The sequence below is a fragment of the Myotis yumanensis genome, unplaced genomic scaffold, assembly GCF_028538775.1.
Source record: "Myotis yumanensis isolate MYYU_CA2020_CCGP unplaced genomic scaffold, mMyoYum1.0.hap1 SCAF_2, whole genome shotgun sequence".
Taxonomy (NCBI): domain Eukaryota; kingdom Metazoa; phylum Chordata; class Mammalia; order Chiroptera; family Vespertilionidae; genus Myotis; species Myotis yumanensis.
The window spans coordinates 133,365,195-133,371,193 of NW_027223753.1; the positions used below are offsets into that span (position 1 = coordinate 133,365,195).

The 5,999-nt window shown below is 41.7% G+C and overlaps 1 pseudogene; it reads left to right on the forward strand.

Annotated features, from left to right (window-relative positions):
* Positions 1-610: 610 nt before the first annotated feature.
* LOC139002588 (RAD9, HUS1, RAD1-interacting nuclear orphan protein 1 pseudogene) lies at positions 611-1,329 on the forward strand (annotated as a pseudogene).
* The last annotated feature ends 4,670 nt before the right edge of the window (positions 1,330-5,999 follow it).

Sequence of the window (5,999 nt, forward strand, 5' to 3'; positions counted from 1 at the left end):
GAAGAGACCATTTCTTTATGAATGCTCTGCTGTACCATCACCCTACCCTGTTTCTTCATGTCTATATACGTCTCTATTTCCCATTAAAAAAAAAAAAAAATCCTGAGCCTTGCCAGTGTGGCTAAATTGGTTGAGCATTCTCCTGTGCACCGAAAGGTCAACACCAGTTTGATTCCAGGTCAGGGCACATACCTAGGTTGTGGGCTAGGAGGCAGCAGATGATGTTTCTCTCTCACATTTATGTTCCTCCCTCTCTCTTCCTCTCTTTTCCCTTGTCACTGATATCAATAAAAACACATTTAAAAAAATATGCTTGATTCTTTATGTCAATTCCTTTTTCATTTTTATCCCTCACTTTTTAGTCTTTCTCTTTATCCTTGATTATTTTTCCTTTCCTTTAAGAGGATGACAGTTGAACCACAATATAACAATCACACATATGTGAGAAGAGAAGGGATTGGCCTCCCTCTTCTGGGCTCCATGCGGGGGCGTTTAGGGGATGGGCGACCTGGACCCCGTAGGGTGGGCAAGGGTTGGAAATGGAGCTTCTCCCTGGACCTGACTACAACCAGCACCAGGTGGTTACTAATTGCTCCTCATTCATCTATTGATGCCTGCCAGGGAAAAAACAAACAAATGCTGCCAAATATCCCAGAAAGCCCAGCTGCTATTCTACCACTAGCCACTGGAGGGCCCCAAACACTGCTATGGATCACCACAGCTTCCCATCGCCCTCACTGGACAGGTGCCCAGCAAGGCAATTGACCATCGCTTTCTAGCTATCACCTAGGTTTGACACAACGGCAGAAAACCGGTTCCCAGCCATCCAAAAACAGAAACGTCATCCCTGAGACCAGGCAAGATATTCAAGTTGGAAATGTACCACCTCCAATTTTCCACATCTAACATTTGAGAGTTCACAGTCTTCTTCCAGTTTATCCACACCTGGGATCCTCTTAACTTGGGAGTGCCCCAATCAAACAAAAAGGACATTCCCAGAAGGCCCTTAGTTCCAATGCTCAGTCCCCAAAGCTGTGGGGAACTGTCAGCACATGCACCTCAGAACTTAGCTAATGTGTTTATGAGCCTACATCTGGACCCCAGAGTCAACTTCCGGGAGGCACGTGCCCCTTCTCTGGATCAGAGGGAAAACAGCCCGCCCAGCCGCTCTCTTCACACTAGCTCCCCTGAGAGCCCAGTGCAGGGGCCTGCTCTAGTTAAAGACCCTCCTCTGGAGAAGTGTGGGGTAAGGTCACGTGTAGAAGAGGAAGGCACCTGGTTACTTACCTCAGGGAGAGAGGGAAGCTGGGAAAAGCTCATTCCTTATGAAAAACTGACTAGATTTCTCAGAGATCAGTAATCTCAAGATATTGATTGCTGGTTTTCATGGAATTCTAAAGTCATTTTTCTGGCTCACAGAAGAGTATATTGAATACAATAAAATGGAAATAATACCAAAAACATCAATAGAAAATATGTTTTAACCAGAGCCTTGGAATCATAAGGAAACTCAGCTCCCGGATTTGCTTTTTAAAATATCTTATTGTAAACAATTTTTAGTGTAATAAACAGTTCACTTTATATTTTTCTTGTATTAAATGTTTAAAATTTTAAAACATCTTGTACTATTTAAAATGTGTGCAAATAAATGGTTGCAGAAAGCTTTAGCGAAAATAGAATGGTTTGGCAAAGCTGACTGCAAATAATCAATAAAAATGTTAGGGGAGAGCTGATAATTATGAATAAATTTTAATCTAATAAACTTGATTATAGGAAAAAATATAAAAAGTGCTAGCAAGTATCAAGGAAGTCTGGATATGAACCAGATTTTAATTATTTTCCCTATATTTTTGAGGTGTTTTTAGTTCTCTTTTGTTGCTAAAGTCACCTGGAAGAATCTTTCTGTTCAAATGTCCCAGCAGTGGAAAGCTTGCTGTTAACAGGGAATTTGTGTTTTATCTAGGACAGTGGTTCAAGTTGTGCAACATTATGTAGAGTAATGCGAAGATGTGTATTTACTCATAATTACACTGTAAACCACTGAAAAAATACATTTGAAATAGGAAAATGTCATTTTAAGCAGATTTTAAAGCAAGCTGATGATGTCTCAGCAACCCACCATGTGAAGAACATTGATAGTTTATGGTCTTAACTTTCAAAATTAATTTGTTTTTATAGACCTTATCCAATGTATCTTCAAGTTTTAGTCAATGCTGAGACCCTCTTGGTGATTTTAACAGTTCTTGTGAACCTTTCGTCTCTCCATACAAAGCAAAGAATTTCCCCAAATCAAATTAGTTTGTAATATTAAATTGGTTCTCATTTAGCTTTATAGCCTCTTCAGCACTGAGCACGTTGCTTTGGCCTGAACTCACCTCAGCTAAAGCTGTGAAATGTCTACCCCCCAGAGTCACAAGCAAAGAATCATGGAAAACTGAATGCACTTAGTGATATCTCATTCAAAATAGGCAGCTATCCAGTTGCCTGAAAGTGAATATTATTATTATTTTTTATCAACAACTGGGTATTTTTTGCCCAATGTTTGGTATCTCCAGGGGCAAAGTGAAATGAATAACTGAGATTTTTATGGATTTTTCTGCGATGAGTTAAGTCTTGAGTATAGTAAAATATGAAGCTAGGAACCTATTAGGCTAAGTATTTCTCCTAAGGGAAGGACAGTGTCTGATCTTTATTCAAGAATAAGTTACATTCTTATGTCCTTAGTGTGCCAGTGGGAACATCAGCTGAGTTGTATTTTCTCATTCTGTCACCAGTTCCTCCTGCTGCTGCTGTTGCTGCCACAAATTAATCCTTCAACCTTCAGAATTCTGTAGTTTGGCCAAAACCGGTTTGGCTCAGTGGATAGAGCGTCGGCCTGCGGACTCAAGGGTCCCGGGTTCGATTCCGGTCAAGGGCATGTACCTGGGTTGCGGGCACATCCCCAGTAGGAGATGTGCAGGAGGCAGCTGATCGATGTTTCTCTCTCATCAATGTTTCTGACTCTCTATCTCTCTCCCTTCCTCTCTGTAAAAAATCAATAAAATATATTTTTAAAAAAAAAGAATTCTGTAGTTTGTCTTGTCAGTCAGTGTCTGTCAACCCCAAATGCAATGTCATACTTTTGTGGTTCTTTTGTTTGAGCTATTAATTGTTGCAGGTAACATTATATTTTGAATATCCTGTATTAAAGACAATGTGGTGTCATCATTTGGATATTTTTCAAAGTAGTACACAGGGGAATCAGATAACTTGTGAAAAGATCATTCAAACCAAGTTTTTAAAGTGAGCTAGATGTTTAAAAATTATTTAAATGGGAGATCCAAGATGTCAGCCAATGGGAAGGCAGGCCGCAAGATAGTGTGTCAGTGAGAGAGCAAAAGGAGAGTGCATGGAAATGCAGGGAATGTCTGTATTTGTGAGTGAGGTAAAGTTATATTCCACAGGACTATTGGGGACTGGTGGGCAGGCTCCCCTAACCAGGCAGCCTCTACTACTGCTGAAATCTCTCCCAAAGCAGCTGGCTCTGCCGCAAAGACCATGCCATGTTAAAGGGGAGAGCTGCTGTGATTGGAAGCCTAGCCTTATCTTCAACCCGGGAGACCTCCCAGGACCCTACAACCACAATGCCTAGGGACCAGCTGCCTCAGCTGTGAACCCACAAACACCAAGACTCCAGCCTCCCTGGCCACGGGCACCTAAAAAGTTTGTCCTGGGGTAGACGGGGTGGCAGCCAAATAGGCAGACAGGTCCTATACCTTTTCACAGAACAGATAGAAGGAACAGCTGAATCAAATAACATCCACCTGGAATTGGCAAATTAAACACACTTAGTGAGGCAATCCATGGATGGAAAGGTCAGAGATCACCTAGAGAGAGTCAATGCAGGAGAGAGAGCTACATAACCAGACACCCTGAGAGGAGCGAACATGGAGAGACAAAGAAAAAGCCCCCATATGAAAGAAAAGGAGATATCACTAGAAAAGGAAGTAAACAAAATGGAGGCAAGCAATATGTCAGAGAAAGAATTCAGAGCAATGGTGATAAGGACGCTGAAAAATATGGAAGACAAATTCAACAATATGTGTAAGAATGAAGAGGAAATGAAGATGAACCAAAAAGAAATGAAGAATGACATTGCTGCAATAAACAACACAATAGAACCATCAATAGACTAGAAGAAGTGGAGGACTGCATTAGTGAGCTGGAAAACGAGGTAAGAAAAAATACCCAAGAAGAGCAGCAACTGGAAAATAAACTTAAAAAACAGGAGGAGAGCCTAGGGAACTTTGGGACAACATGAAATGAAACAACAACCTCATAATAGGGGTGCCAGAAGGAGAGGAAACTGAGAAAGGATTAGAAAACCTGTTTGAAGAAATAATGACAGAAATCTTCCCTGATATTGGGAAGAAGAAACTCACACAAGTCCAAGAAGCTCACAGGGTCCCAAACAAGATGAACCCAAAAAAGCTGACACCAAGACACATCATAATTAAATTGGCAAAAACCAAGGACTAAGCAACAATCTTAATGGCTGCCAGAGAGAGACACAAAGTTACCTACCTACAAGGGATCTCCTATGAGACTATCAACTGATTTCTCAAGAGAAACACATCAGGCCAGAAGGGAATGGAATGAAATATACAGTCATGCAAAGCTAGGGTCCGAATTCAAGAATACTGTACCCAGCAAGGCTATCCATCAAAGTTGAGGGTGACATTAGGAGCTTCACAGACAAAAAAGGACTAAGGGAGTTTATTACCACCAAACCAGTAATGCAAGAAATGCTAAAGGGTCTGCTGTAAAAAGAAGAAATAGAAAGGGAAGAAGAAACATAGGCATAAAGAATAAAAATGGCAACAAACAAGTAACTATCAATAATAACTTCAAATGTAAATGGATTAAATGCCCCAATAAAAGATATAGGGTAGCTGAATAGATAAGAAAACATGACCCATATATCTTTTGTCCACAGGAGACCCACCTCAGAACAAAGGACTCACACGGACTGATGGTGAAGCAATGGGAAAAGGTTTTTCAGGCAAATGGAAATGAAAAAAAAAAAAAGCTGGGGTAGCAATACTTATATCTGACAAATTAGACCTCAAAGTGAAGGCCATAACAAGAGATGAGGAAGGCCATTTTATAATTCTAAAGGGAGCAATTCAACAAGAAGATATAACTCTGGTAAACATCTATGCACCCAATACAGGAGCACCCAAATACATAAAAAATACTTCTGGAGGATATCAAGGGAGAAATTGACAGGAATACAGTTATAGTAGGGAACTTGAATACCCCACTAACACCACTGGACAAATTCTCTAAACAAAAAATCAGCAAAGAAACATCAATCCTAAATGACTCACTAGATCAGATGGAATTAATTGACATCTTCAGAACATTTCATCCCAAAGCCACAGAATATACATTCTTCTCAAGTGCACATTGGTCATTTTCAAAGATAGACCACTTATTGGCACGCAGGCAAAGTCTCTTCAAATTCAAGATGATAGAAATCAGGGAGAATCGAAGATGGCGGCATAGGTAAACACCGGAGACTGTTGCCGCAAACAACCACTTCAAAAATACAACTAAAAGACGGAACGGACATCAACCAGAACCACAGGAAGGCTGGCTGACGAGAGACTCTTCAACTAGAAGGAAAAACAACAGCATTCCAAGGCTCAGAGGAGGCGCAGTGTGGAAAATTTAAAGGTACGGTGGTGTGCACGCAAAGCGGGCTGGTGGCTGAGGGCGCGGCTGTCGTTTTCAATCAGGAGGGAGTCTCAGACTCTGGGCTACAGATCCGGGTGAGTCTCTAGGGACCCAGACTCAAACGGGAGAAGTGGGACTGTCTGGCTACGGTCCCTCCGAGGTTTGCAGCGGTTGCTGGGACAGAGAGGCAGAGCCTCTGGGGATGGACTGAGAGCAGCCATAACTGCACCCTCCGCCCGCCCTGTTGAGCCTGTGCGACCCGCCCAGCCCAAGCCCTGTGC